Source organism: Xiphophorus couchianus, chromosome 7 (genome assembly GCF_001444195.1).
Source record: "Xiphophorus couchianus chromosome 7, X_couchianus-1.0, whole genome shotgun sequence".
NCBI lineage: Eukaryota > Metazoa > Chordata > Actinopteri > Cyprinodontiformes > Poeciliidae > Xiphophorus > Xiphophorus couchianus.
In genome coordinates, this window is record NC_040234.1 from 3,817,931 (window position 1) to 3,833,137 (window position 15,207).

Consider the following 15,207-nt stretch of genomic DNA (forward strand, 5'->3'; position numbering starts at 1 on the left):
CGAATTAAACGCTGAAGAGAAATAGTTAGAGACAATTAAAACACAACCGGTGACTAAAAAGGTCTGATTATAGGATACACTTCTATATTGGATTTTGTACATCTGACCCCAGAGGAATGCCTCACCCATCAGGAATCTCACCACACGGCGCTGCTGCATAGTCATACTTCACTTTAACAAGAAACATTGTGGTGTTTCAATATCCCAGGATCTCGTTACACCCTTATTAAATACCTAAAACTGCAGTTGAATAGACATAAAAAGGGCAAAAATGCAATTAAACTTTACGGCTTCCTTGAGGGCTAATGGCCTCCACGTACGCGGCGCCCGTTCAGCCTCTGCGCCGCCCTGTCGGCTAAATGTTTTTCACTCAAATGACCACCGAGTTGTGATGCCCTCAGCCTCCAAACGCTCTCAGTTGCTGCTGCGCCTGCAGTGTGCATAACAGGGATGAACGAAGCGCTAATCACGAATGGCTAAGCTAACCGCTCGCTAAAAGTAGCCGCTCATTTAGGCTAACCCAAGAACTTTTCCCGAGAAAAGGCGTTTGCTTTTTTTTAAACATTTCTTAACGATCGCATCAAAACATGGCAGCGATGTAATGTAACGTTCAGAGGTTTTCAACTCCTATTTGCAGCTTTTTTGGAGCAGTTTTCATGCTAGCTGTTAAAGGCTTACCGGCGTAGAAAGTGCCGTGGTTAGAAAGGAAAGGCTGATCCAGTCACTGCAGAGATAAAACGTGATTGTTTCAGTTCAGAGGAATTCAGCAGAAGAAATCTTGAATTCATGTGTCGCAGATTAGCCGCCACAACAAGTTTTAAATGGTCTGTGGATATCTTAAAACTTTTTATTTTTTTAGAAATGTAACTGGAGTTCGACCAGTTTCTGCCAGCCGAGTTATAATTTCAGCGCTGAAGTGTTGCTGTCCGTCAGCATGTCTGGAGTCAGTTAGGCTCTGATTCATCAAGAATGCTTAGTGCTTCACTTTATAACCATTCATTTTCTGTGAATCATTCAGACCAGCTCACTCTCTCTCCAGACAGAACGAATCCACATCCATCTGCCGATACGCCGCTGAGGGCCACAGTCTACGGTCACTGCAGTCTTGAAAAGTTCAAATTGGATTTTAGGTCTTTGTCAAGGTCTGGAAACATCAGGAGAAAAACAAATGCGGACAGAGAATTTCCAGACTGCACATCTTTTTTTCCCCCCCAAAATCTTAAAGATAAATGTCAGAGTTTGTGAAATATGAATTCCTTGATTTATTCATAGATGATTTTGCTTTTCTTTGATGAACTTTTAATCCGACTCGTTAATCGTTTTGGGTTTGGAGTCACTGATTGAAAAATCAGAAAAGGGAACCGCCTGTCTCTTGAGTCAGGATGTTCAACTTGACCTGCTAGTTCTGGTTAAGATGTGAAAAAGGTCTGCCAAGTGTTGACACTGTGTGCTTTTAATATCTGTAAGGAAAATGAAGACATCAAAGCTTACAAACTGTGTTTCATGTAAAACAATCCAACCCATATTTGACTTAAATTTTAAAACAGATTAATTACATTTCCTCTTTCATATGTCAACATCAACGTTTGTTTAATGGTTTGGCAAAAAATACAGATAAAAAACTTCATTAAAGGATTTGTACTCAAATATTCAGAATGTTAGACTGTAAGTAATTCTAAAGTTTGAAATTGAGTTTGTTTTATGCACTGGACTTATTTTACCATCATCATTGATGTGGAAAAAAAATCCAGCAACAACAAACCATTGTAAAGATCAGCTCACATCTATGCAGTTGACATAGTAGACAAATGTCATCTGCATAAAGTTTTATCCCAATATTTATTTTTGTACACTGAATAATAAAATTGTGAACTTCTCAGCTTGGCTTGTTACCTCATTCTGGGTTAATAAGATCACTGAGTCCTGGAAATGTCTCCTAACATTCCCCCTGTGGACATTTATTCCCATTTAGCTCCTCAGATGAGACCTAATAGTCTATCTTGATTGAAGACTTAAGAAAGCATTTGGTCACATTATTTTTAGACAACCTTTGACCCTAATGATTGCACTCAGGAGTGACAATGCAGAATAGTAACATGTGCATATAGGTCAAATATTGCTCAATTCCACTTGCTACATGACTCACAGAAGTTATTTAAATAGATCCGAAAGGAGCCTGACAAAGGCCGGAATCTCTCTCCACTAAAACACTGGTGTGTAACTTTATGTTTGCACACCACAATGTGTGCAATGGGAGCATAACAGGGGCACATAACAGCGTGTCCTTTGGTGAGTCACATGGCCTCTTGTGAGTAACAAATCAGTTATGCGATTCCTTAAGTTCAAGCCTGCCATTGGACGCCGCTGCCCTGCCCTAGTTTTGGATCCCGTGCCAGCAGGGAGGAGGGTGTAAAACGGCGAGGCAGGGTGGGACCGCCGCCCGCGGGTGTGGCTGGCGGACATGGCGTGGGGGAATACAATTGGGGCGAAAAGGCAGGATGTAGGTAAGAACCTGGATTGCGGTCGTGGCGAGCTAACTTACGGGGTGGGGGTAAGTTAAGGTCGCCGCAAAGAGTCAAGAGGAACCGCTTGAATTCTTAGGTACTTTCTTTGACAAACCTGTGGTTATAATGAGGTTTCTCACTTGCTCATGAGGCAGTCCATTCTTGACAACCTGAGTACTTTCTCTTTGTGGTCTATGTAATCGACAAAGGAGCCCAGGCGTGATGCACGTAAGAGTGTTTGTTTATGTTGGTGAGTCTGGAAGTCATATAGACCCTTCTGCCTCCTTCTTCTAAAGATTGGTCAACTCTTACTAAAGATGCCCCAGACTTCTAGCAGGGGGGAGTTTCCTTTTTTTTTTAACACACAAGGGATGCACACCCATGCACATTTACTCCACCTCCCTCTCCACCCCTCCTTCCTTCCTCTTACTGCCGTTTTTTCTGAATGGTCCTGTCCTCTTCCTAACCTCAACCGAGTGCTCTGTAAGGAGAGACTGCCCTCCGCGTTAGGCTCAGCCCCCCAACTGTGCAGCTATAAGAGAGAGTGCTGTCGGACTTGTGTGTGTGAGAGCTGGACGGTGTCAGTCAGTCAGACAGTACTTTTCATTTGGTTGCAGGGGTGGGAGGGTTTATGGGAGAGAGGCAGGGTGAGAGGAAGAGAGAGGGAGAGCACTGTGAAACATGTGATAGTGCAACTCTGGCCGGGGCTTGTAGGGAGTTTAACGGCTGTGGTGTCTCCAGAGCTCTGGGAAAGCACCTTTAGCCCAGAGGGAGCCTCTCAAACTGTGAGAAAAATTGTGTGCGCAAGACAGAGAGAGGCGGGGGGGGATAGAAAGTGAGAGCCGGTTATGCAGCGCACTGCCGCTGTCACTTTAAGTCTGTTACTGATTACACTCAGAAGAATGCAAGCGGGAGGAGGAAATGACAGGAAAAAAGAGTGTGGATGAAATCTTTTAGGGAGTTACGAGTGAAGTTTCGCGCAACTTGCCGTCACAGTTACAGACAATGACGTGGGTGAGAAGTTGTTACCCAATAGTGGGTCTCTATCTCGCTCGCTCTCCTTCGTCTGTGTGTGTGTGTGTGCTGGAGGCAAGCAGAGTTAAAGACGCAAGGATCCCTTCACGAAGAGCGAAGAACACCCAGAGACACCGAGATTGGAGGGAGGATGAGGAGCTGGGGGGAGTTTGAGGGGGGTTCCCTCATTCCAAACTTCAGCACCAGGAGGAAACTCCCACCCAGACGGTAAGTGAAAAAAGGAGAGAAAGAAAAAAAAAAAGCGAAAGACTTCCAGAAAAAAAAGAGCTGCTGCTGCTGATGGGTATCATATGTTGGATGTTAAGGTTTGAGAAACGGTTCCCAGACCCTTCATAGGCTGAGAGAAAGAACAGGAGGCTGTGGCGGACAGTGTTGGGTGAAGTAGAGGAAATGCCTGAATGAGCTTTTGAATTGTGTGTGACCAGTTTTTGTTTTTTAAAACGCCTGTGTGTGTGTGTGTGTGTGTGTGTGTGTGTGTGTGTGTGTGTGTGTGTGTGTGTGTGTGTGATCAGTTCCAGCTTGGTCCTAAAGTCCAAACCGGTCATTTGGGCCACATTGCGATCGCATTAGGGAAACGTGAATCATAGCTATATGGTTCATTCTTCTGCCTCTTCCTCAGAGTCTGAAGGAAGCGGCGTTTGGTATGCGGTAGTCTCATTTATCAGTGCCTGATGCTAAGTGATTAGCTGTTAATAAGTTATTTTCTTCCTGCTGAGGCTCTACTTCCTCTGACTGCCTTTCGGTTCTCCCCCAACCCCCTTTTCCTTTGACACAGATAGTACTGTCCGGTCCGTCTGCTCAGCAGCAAACAGCATGAATGAACTGAGCATGCAGGTGGGTGGGGATACTATGTCACACAGTGTGGACGCTGCTGTTTAACTTCTTTATGAATGGACACTACGGGCGGCTGATGTGATTGGTTAAGCCTGGCGTTACAACCGGTGAGCCAGGATTCAGTGTTTGGATCAGTCTCCACTGTCTCTCTGACTCTAAAAAAACCCCTCTGTCTTTGGGTAATAGTGTGGGAATGTGCCTTTAAGGTGTTGTGTGAATCAGAGCCAGTGGTTCCGAATGACATGTTTTCCTGAGATGGGCTGAATCACAAGTTGAGCAGTGGTTCTTGTGTATTGGTCTTTCATGCGTCTTCCCAGCTGTTGTCCTTCAGATTATCTCCCACTCTGTCTGACTAAGACTTTTGATGTCAAAGCTTGATGCATCGGGGTGTGTTTTCATGTGTGTGTGCGTGTCTGCGGTCATAAATCAACCGGACCCTCCATAACCACGTGAGCCGCTGCCAGCAGCCCAACCTACGGCCACACACGCATGCACACGCTGCGCCTTTTTCACTGCAGTTCAATGACAGCCACTCCTCGTGCTCCAACAAGACATGTCCACAGTCTCGTTTTGCCCCTAAAGCCCCCCAGGGTCACCGTGGGGGCCAGTTTTCTAGAACACACAACTCTGTAGTTTATTGTTCCGAGAGGTGCGATAGAGGGAAAGAGGCGGAGAAAGAGTGTGGGGAGTGGTGATAAGGAATTGTCACGTCCGAGTGCAAGGATCCACGAGAGCTTATCTGGGAAAGGTTCCGGTGCGATTGTCAGTGGGGGCAGATCGACGGTGAGATGCATCACAGGTATCTTGATGGAGCAGAGTACATTCCTCTGAAGATTAGCGTGGAATCGGCCCCCTTGTCTTGTCAAACCGCCTACACAGTGAACCCTGACCTGGTTTTCTTGGCAGGAAGTAATTTAGGTAAACTTTGCTTCTGTTACACACCAGGTAAAGTTGCTCTGCATTCTGAAACAATGCATCGATGTTTCTGTGAGAATTGTTCATTGTTTTTATTTGAAAATGTGCAGACAACAATTTAAAATTGGAGTTCATCTACTGTACATGGTGTCTGACATGGTTGACCCGTCATAGGTGAAGTCCTTACTGCGTATGTGAGCTGATGGATGTGAGTCTTTTGTCTCCTTGAGCAGGTTCCATGTCATAGTTATCACTCGGAGTTACCTAAGTCAGTAATATTTATTTTCCCATAAAGTGAAGACACAAAGAGATTCTGCCATGATCTATCGTAAAGCAAAAGAGACCTTCTAAAGTAAATAAGACTTTTTTGGCAATCGAGTTTAGAAAACAACATTTCTACCAAATTAGCAAAATAATGAATATTGCCATTCTGTATTGACTTTGTAGCCAGTTTTTGCTCAGACTGTCAACTGTGAACAAAGCTAGTCCCAGATAGCGATTCAGAAGGTGACCTTCTAAGTTAAAGACGTTTTCGACGATAAAATTTAAGAAACAAAAATTTTACCAAATAAGCAAAATGATAAATATCACCATTCTGGATTTACTTTTTCACCAGGTTTTTGCTCAGATTTTGAATAAACGAATGAAGCTAGTGTTAGCTAGCCTTGGCTTGCTACTCATAAGGTGGCTTTTTAAAGGTAATAAGACTGCTTTGACAATCAAACTTAGGAAACAAAATGTATTTTAAATAAGCAAAACTATAAACATTGCCATTCTGTATTGACTTTATAATCAATTCTTGGCTCAGACTGTTGATAGTTGAATAAAGCTAGCCCTTGTTAGCTACTCCGAAGGTGAAGGGTTGATGTGAACTAAAGTCACTAATACTATCTGTCATCAGCAATAGCATCCAAATAAGTTCTTAGTTCAGCTCATGAAAGGGCTTCAGTGGACTTTAATCTTGTTCTTGCATAGTTCAAAATGGCGGTCAATGAAGAATGATGAGACTCCCTCAAATACATGGCATTGTTATTTTATCATTGAATATTGTAATAATGAAATCAAGTTTAGGCAACCCAAATGTTTCTCATGACTTTCTCATCCTGGTGACTCAGTCAAAACGGATTGTGAAAGGCCATCCAAGTGGTCAAGCATTCTATTAGCCTGCAGACCAACCATGCATAGCAGCTTTTTGCGATTGCAGTTTGGGATGCTTCTTATATGAGGTTAGTTAATGCTATTTGATGTTTTATGCCACTCTATTTAAGACTAGACAAGAGCAAAAACCAGCATTTGGATAAAAACAATAACCCTGGAGTGTGTTTTTTTATTTGCCATTACAGATTGGAAATTATTTTAGATTATCTGCTAGCATGTTTAAATTACCCATGAACATCTAGCAGATGATCATAGGAAGGTAACTTTGAGTAAAAAATAGCAGTTACACAAAAAATTAAAACAAAAATGAATATGACACCTGAGTACATCATAATATTAATAATATGATCTTATTCATTCCCAATCACTGCAAAACCAAAAAGACATGTTGCTAAAGCTCACTCTGTTCATGATGCAATAATGATGAGTTATTGCATCATTATTCCCTTTTGACATTCTTAACTTGAAGTAGAATCTGTGGAACAGGGTCGTGTAGTTTATTGGTGCCAAACAGACGTGCTGCTCAGAGCTCCCCAATTGTAGTTTTAAAACTACAGTTTTTATTTTGTAAGAATGATGGATAGCAATTTCTCATGAGTGAGTGTCTGCACGATTGGAAAGTTCCCCAAACCGATGAATTTGTCTTTCTTGTTAACGGCAGTTTTCTAACGCAGCCGTCTTTCAGCCAGTTGTCTGGCAGTGCCCAGCAGTAGGTGGGGGAAGGGTTCTGCTGCATTAGTCTGGGTTTCAAAAAGCAAAAGTACGATGGGAAATGTTTGCCATCTTTGAGATGGGTCTGGTGAAGGTAGCCGTGTTTATGTACATGCAACACTAATGTTGTTCAGTCAAAAGCAGAAGCTTTAGCTGCTACCCAAATATATAAGGGTTATTTTAGGCATGGCACCAACATGTAGAGCTACTACCAGATTAATGCCAAACAGTGTGAGGCATTTAAGTTTAACTGATGAGTAGGGAGTACAGTAAGATGATGCTGTAAGACCATAGTTGGTTAGTCTAACATTAGCCATCTACTTGCCTCTGAAATAGACAAGCGGTGTGCTGGTTGACCTATTCAGAAAGAAATGAACGTGTTCTGGATGTGAACCTAAACCTGACTCACCTGAATAAAGTAATTAGGTAGTGGAAAACAAATAAAACAGCAGCAATTAGCCTTGGTTTTAAGCAGGCGGCAATAAAAAAAAAAAGGTTGGACTGAAGAAAGGATCATAAGGTTTATCGTATGGGAAGTTAATTATTGTCAAAAAGAAAAATGTCAAAATGTATTAGCTGTATGTTAAGGGATTTTACTTTGTCTTGATATATGTAGTGATATTGGTTTCATGAACAGTGTTTGCTCTGACAAACCAAAGTTGAGCAGTTGTACCTCTGTGATCTCGGGTTGGGGGTACGTTTTTATTTTTAGAAAATTAATGTTATGTTTTCTGAGGTGCAGAAAAGTACTATGGGTGAAGGGGAGCAGACATTGAGTGTTCGTGGTCAGACTGGCAGAATAGGACTTTACCTCAACCAACCGGCTGTCTTATTCCACCGCGAAGGGTGGCAGACGCACATGTTTCCTGAAGGTGGGAAAGGCTGAGGGAAGTTAAACCACAAGTCACCCCTATCCAGCCTAAACCTCCTGCTGGTGTGTATGGCAGTGAGACATTGCAACATGGCATAGTTCCGCCAATGCTGGTGGAGTTATGTAACAAAAACTAGGTTAAGAAGTCTTCACCATGACTTGACTCATTTCCTCTCTCCCCACTTTCCTTTTCACATGACTCTCTTTGTTTATATAGCAACAAGTCTGTCATTCTCCGCTAGATTGTAGAGTTAAGGCTTAGTGGCATGACTTTCACGTCACAGGACTGAATGCTGAACGTGCACAACAGGAGGAGCTGGCTCCAGCCTCTGTGTGCATGTGTCTTCTCTGTACTTTCTGTGAATGGGCTTTTTCCTCTGTGTGTGTGTGCGCACGGGTGTGTGTGCTCTCTAGAACAGTCGTTCCAACGGTGTTCAAACCACACACACCTGGCCTTCTTCCTCCTTTGCTCATATATGGGCAGAGCTTCCCCTACCTGGGCCCCACACTGAATTCCAATAAGTGGCAGCCTTTTTTTCTGCATGTGTCGGTGTGTGTGGGTGTGTGCGTGTGGGCGTGGGCGTGTGCGTGCGCGCATGTGTACGAACCGACACAAATGCGTGTAGTCGTGTGTGTGTGTGAGAGGAAAAGGTAGTGGAGACGGATACACGTCATGGAAAACCAGGATCAATGGGCAAGGCAGAGCTGCATTTTTAAGGTGTTCCTTTTGTTTTCCGAAGGTAATCAGTTCACACAATGACTCGGCTTGGCTGATTATTCAAAGTGGCCGGTGCAGGAAGACGTCAGAAAGGAATTGGGACTATTGCACAAGATCAGTCTGATGCTGAAGCAGATTAGCAGGTTCTTTCAATCAAGCGTCAAACTATTGGGAAGTTACCTAAGAAACTCTCCCTGCTGCTATTGTCCTGTTTCTTAACTGGTGGCGTTAAGAGTTGAGATATTAGCGGTCAGGTTGTTGCTCTCCCAGCCAGAGCTCACATTATAAAACTCTAGACTCCACATTGCTGCTTGTTGGGAATAACGAAGCAGATTTATAGCCACGTGTGCCAGGGTGCAGTCCTAGTTCTCCGTAAACCCTGTGACCCAACAAAGGCAAAGTGCCTCTTTTCCCCAACATTGGACAAAAGGACACTTTTCATCTTTCTATCCCTTCTCAAACTGACACCCCTCCATCCTCTTGCTGCACCTCTTTTCTTTCCTGAGCACTTCTGCCAGGCCCTCGTAAAGCAGCTCGAGGAGGGAGTTCACTTTCCTCGCTCTTTTCGCCAGCTCTTTCCCATCAGTCCAGCCTCCTGGAAAAGCCCGCAGACATCGCTCTCCTCCTCTGGAGCTGGAGCTCTCTCTGGAGAAGGCCTTTCGCTTGCTACACTTTAAGCCTGAAGCCAGTACGATAATTGAGTGAACGCCATCAAGCAGCAACCCAGGGGAGCCGTTTAAAGAACGCTTGACATGTAAACCTGATGGGGAGATATGGGACTTCCACTGGTCTTTCTGGCGGAGACGGATCAGCATTGATACAAAACTGTTGGTTTTCTCTCTCCGTTTGGGTTGAGAGTTTTTACTCACAATCACAGCCAATTAAGACTCTCAGTCTGGGGTCTGCTGGAGTCTGTGCACCCGATTGACTGGTTACTGCTTTATTGGCAGGAAGCACTCTGTGCTCACTGCATCTGATCACCTAGAAGAAGCATCTCTGTCAAAAAAACCCAACACATTTTGGTCTAGGACAATGTTTGATTATTCACTTTAATACCAGTTCTGCTTCAAAAAGTGGACATACTCTGGTCTTAAAGTTGTCTCTTGTTTTTTTTTAAAGAAAATTGCAAGAAGACACTAATCGCTGCCACTGAAAGTAACAAAGTTGTCTTTCAGTGAGTGCAGAAAGGGAAGGGGAAGAGGAAGAACTCCAATCATCCTTCAGACCTATTTTTGGATCCTTCTTCTTGATTCGCGAACATGCTCCGGCAGTGCAGGTTTTTGATAGACAACGAGCGCCGAGCTGCAGCCGAAGGAAACCTTAAAGATGGAGCGAGGAACAGGCTGAGCGCGCTCAAGAAGTGGAGAGACAGGGAATGCATCCACACCCAGCTTCACACGCCCACACCCACACACACGCCCACCCGCGCGCACACACACATACACACACACACATGCCCACACATACTTGAGCAGCAAACAGCACATGTACACAAACGGTTTGCAGCAGAAGTGCATCTTACAGTGCACATACACACAGAGACACATATTTTTAAGAATGGTCACTTCCCCCCTTTACATTCATGGTAAAGCATGGCAATGATTCAGTTCCTCTTTGTCCTCTCCTTGAAAGTTTGTGTGGTGTGTATGTGCTGCATGTGTGCACACAGTTGTCACTTTGTGAATGTGTTGCTGGTGTGTGTGTGCGAATGTGGATGTGGTCAGGCCCAGTCATCTTCGAGGCAACTAAGAGGAAACCCACATCAACTGCCATGTAACCACACTCTAGGAATAGCAGTGCCCAGCTCAAGTAGGAATGGAATGACACGCCTGGCCTCGCCCCTCCTCACCCACGTTAGCAACCCCCATAACCCCCACCACCCCTCCCACCCACACCACCCACACACCCTTCCTCAACCGGTGCAACTATTTTTTTCTGAAGTTCGAGCTGCTTGGCTGTTGCCGGTATCCTGAGGAGGGGGTTGGGGGGTGGGAGGCTGGGGGTTGCAGGCACGCATTTCCCTTTGCGGTGTCGATGACCGGCGCGGTCGTTGCAACACTGCGCCCCGTGGTCCGGATCCTCGTCTCATTTGGTTGCTGCAGTTGGAAACCAGTGCTTCCAGTTTTCCTGTTATGTCTCCAGCTCAAGCTTTGTCTTACAAATCAAATGCTTTAGTAGCAAGAAGAAAAATCTGATTGGTGTACGCTAGAGATAGAACTTACAATTGTAAAACAGTACGATACGATAAGGCAATATGTTTGCAATATTTTTAGTTAAAAAAAAAGGGCACAAACTGCAAACCTTTGAAAGGATCTTGTGACCATCCTCATCTAAGTTACACCAGTCCATCTACTGCTGGTTTTATGCATGGCTAACAGCAACGGCTTCATAGCAGGAGCTTTAGCAGCTAACAGCTAACACCAACTGCATTAATTTTAAAATGCTTACAAAGTATTTGGGTGAAGTCTATTTATCTTTTTAATAAGTACCAGACATGCTGCCTGAGGTTGGATTTAAAAGCGGTGAATGCCTCTCAATCGGACGTAGTACGTACTTCCCTCAAAGTGGTGCCAGAGAAGTTGATGCCACTGGGCAGGCCGGACTTCCTGTGGTGGTTCTGAAAACACTCCTGTTGTTCAGCAGTCTGATGAAGAAGATGCTGACGGTTTCCAGTCATTTGTTTTAATGTTATGAAGAATGTCCTTCAATGCTTTAGTAACAACATTGACCTAGATAACTGTCAATAAGAGTGAGAAAAACATTTCATCAGTCAGGTGCCGCAGGTTAACCCAGGAACTACTTCTGTTATGGCTTCAAAATAAGAGTCTCAAACATTGACACAACAGCGCATAGAACTTATACCATTCACACTGATCGACATTTAAATACGTCAACTTCAAAATATAAAATACTACAATATGTAAAACCTGCATAAACACCGTTTGAGATTTATAAATTTGGCCTAATACCCAGCATAGTTTCATAGAAGAAGGAAATGTTACATATTTTGACTGGTCTGTTCTAAACTGATCACGGACTCTATTATACACTTTATGATTTGTAAAAGATTTACTGTTTGCACTAATAAAAAACAAACACAATTAGTTTTGGCCAAAATATTGCTACATTTCTGACAAATGTTGATGGCGTCACTATTGTGGACCGTTTTGTCTCCTGGATGTACTGGTACACCTCTAGTTTGTACTGTGGACCTCTCTGCTTTGTGGCGGCTGCAGCATCACCAAAGAGTGGAAAAAAAGACAGAGATAAGACTATATGACCTTATCTGAGGTCCTGGGAACTTACACATGCTCCCTGGTTTGGAGCTGCTACTTAAAAACTGAATGCAGCTGTCTTTATGGGTTTGTTATTTTACAGTGTACCTACTGTAACCTCATGGCTGAGTGGAGTCTAAAGTCTTTCTTTTCTGCTTTACAGGGAGGCCATTTCTGCAACAACCTTTCTGAAAATATAACCGAACATCCATGTGACCTGCAGCAGTTTCCAAGAAAGGTAACCTTCTTTTTTTTTTACTTCACCACTTTCTTCCCCCACACTTCCCTTCCCGCCATCTTTTTTTTACTTTTTATTTTTTTAAGAAAAACTGCGTTCCCTCCAGCAAAGAACAGAGCCCCAGGCCACATCCTTTTACACCTCTTCAAATCCCTCGGCACAAAACCAAAGTGGGAGAACTCGCATTCTATCATAGATATTTCAACTGCTGGGGAAAGACAAACGATTGCAACCTCAAACGTGAGCACGAGCTGCTGCTGCTGCTGCTGCTGTACAAACGCGGAACGACGCGGCGTGAATGGTGACGGGAGAGGCTGGAATGTGGGCCGTGGGGGAACGGCGAAGGGAAGGCAGCACAGTTCTGTTAATTAAGAGAAATTGGAGTCAAGTGACCATCAGCTGGTGGAGGATTGTTTGATTGATAGGGTCATGGGGCTTCAGGTATGCAGAGAGACTGAGAGGGCCAACCATCCAGGATGCCTCCCCGGTCTCCGCTCCCTTTGCAACACCTACTGACTCTTTGCAGCAACGTCACTTAAACACGCTGAGGCGCCATGACGGACGTCTGAACAGAAGGTACACTTGTCTTCCCAAGTGGTTTTTGCCACTTGGGAAGACACTTGCAAGTTCTCCCAAGTGGCAAAAACTTGGGAAGTTTTTGCCACTTGGGAAAACGTGCAAGTATAAACCATGCTTGTCTAAACCAAGCATGGTTTATACTTGTTTTAAACAAGCTAATATTTTGTGGAAGTGGCTCACAACAGTTGGAAATAGCTAGCTTAGAAACGGACCCACACCTCCTTCCTCAGATCGCCGGCTTTGCCTGAATTCACGCCACATGATTTATATCATTATGTCATAAACTGCGTTTTCTCTTACAGCAGAACATGCTAGGCTACATAATGCTGGGGCATCTTCTATATGATTACTAATGATTACACACCTACCTTCTCCATAGTGCAATATTTGATTGTGTTTTGCTAGTCTGACTTATGAAGTACATGAACATTAATCTTCTTACCTGGTGAAAAGCTTTGACTGCAAGTCCACAAATGTCCCAAGGGCCGCTAGTCCTTATGATAGACAGCAGCTGTCCATCATGTCTTCTTTCCTCATTCAAAGTTATACAATAAAATGACATGTTTGGTTTGCATCATTATCTGTTTGTGCAGCTGACCACATAGCATCCTATAATCATTTTTAAAGTGAAATGAACTAGATAGAAGCAGCATCAGGCTACCAGCTCTTGTTTGACAGGTTTTAAAGGAGCGTTTTGGTTGTTTTGACGTCCATCACGGCGGAGCAGGCGTAGTTCTGAAGAGTGGGTTGGGTACTTATCGTATCGTTTATCGGGATAAATTTCCTGTCATGATAAGATTTTGATTTGTCGTCACAATAAATTACGATTAATGATGTTTGAAAACCCCTCTATTATTATTATCAATTATCAATACATTTGTTACATGGTGTCCTATAGACGTGTTTAACAAATAGGTATGTTTTTCAGGAGCAGCTATACAGTTCTTATGGTCACTTTTATTGTTAACACAATAGTACCACAAAGTGTCATGACAAAACTTTAAGTCCACATGACCAAGCCGTAGCATGACGTCATGTGCAGAGGGTCAGTGTTATAGGGACGGAGTTGGCGTTCCCGTTACGTGTCAGGGCCGGGGCTGGAGCCGACACGGTGCGGCCTCCGCCTGCCGTGCCTCAGGGCTAATGCGAAAGAATGACAGGAATCTGCCACTGATAATGCCAAGCTTGGAGATGTTCGTCAGCAGATAATCTCCTATATCCTTCCCTTCCCTCAGGCTGCTCTTCTTCTTTCTGCTTGATCTGGTTGTCCCCTTCTCCCACACCGCAACCGCAACCCCCGCCTGCTCATCAATGACTCTCATTTTTGTTGTACAGAATATTTTGGTAGTTTTTTTTTGTTTGTTTGTTTTTTTGGGTGGGAGTTAATAACGGAACTGTTCGCTCTGTTCTCAGATGGCGTCCGCAGAAGTGTGCTGACTCCCGTCTGTTGCCTCGCTGCTCTCTGGTGACTGTCAGCTGCTCAGTAGGCAGTGTAGATCCTGTGTAGCAATCAGCAGCTACATCTGGCTACTGGGTCTCTGACAGCTCCGCCCGCTTCCCGGTCCTACCGTCGGCCCGTGGCGCGTTCCCGCTCCATCACTGGTCAGGGGGCCCGTGCAGTGACAGGATGTTCTCTGTGTCACAACTCCACCAGGGCCCGTTATCACATTTGTTCTTCTTCCTGTTTTGTCAATCTCATTTTGCATCTGTGAGTTTCTGACTTCTGATTGAATTCCGTTTACTTTGATTAAGCTACAAATGGATACATTTCATTAAAATTGTGTTGAAGAATGCCTAAAAAGCCACACTAGGGAGATATTTGCTTTGTCCTGAACCTGGCATACAATGTAGATTCCTGTGTGGTTCAATTCTACAGCTACATTGTCTGCTGGGTTTCTGGCTAGCAATATAAGCTTCTGTGACATGAAGGTCATCTTTACTCCATAAGGTAAGAATTGATCTACTGTGCTGCCAAAAAGTATTTGCCCCCTTTAAGATTTCTTCTGTTTTTGTTGTTTTGTGACATTTAAATGTTTCAGATTGTCCAACAAATGTTAAAGTGGCAGTGTTATGTTTTTTTCCAGACATATAATAGCATATCATAGCACAATCAAGTAACTATGTTACTTTTATTTGTTATAAAAATGCTGTGTATATCAAATATGACTTAAAAGAAATTTGACTTTGCAATTGAACACTTTAAAATTGGGCTTCTGTTTCTTTAAGAAGCCCCTGCTCTTTCTGAACCTCTACCTTGAGGAAGTCATCACAACATTGTTTTTCCATTAACCCTTTAACAAAGTTTTTAAACGTGTTGCACTGAGAAGTAGCTTGTAATAAGCTTAGTAGATGCTCAGTTCCACCAGGTG

General features: G+C 43.8%; 1 long non-coding RNA gene across 1 annotated transcript; it reads left to right on the top strand.

Annotated features, from left to right (window-relative positions):
* The first annotated feature begins 2,556 nt into the window (after positions 1-2,556).
* Positions 2,557-14,942, top strand: LOC114148965 (uncharacterized). Its single transcript, XR_003596397.1, has 3 exons — positions 2,557-3,746; positions 12,185-12,259; positions 14,252-14,942. It is a non-coding gene; the product is annotated as an uncharacterized LOC114148965 (long non-coding RNA).
* Positions 14,943-15,207: the final 265 nt, after the last annotated feature.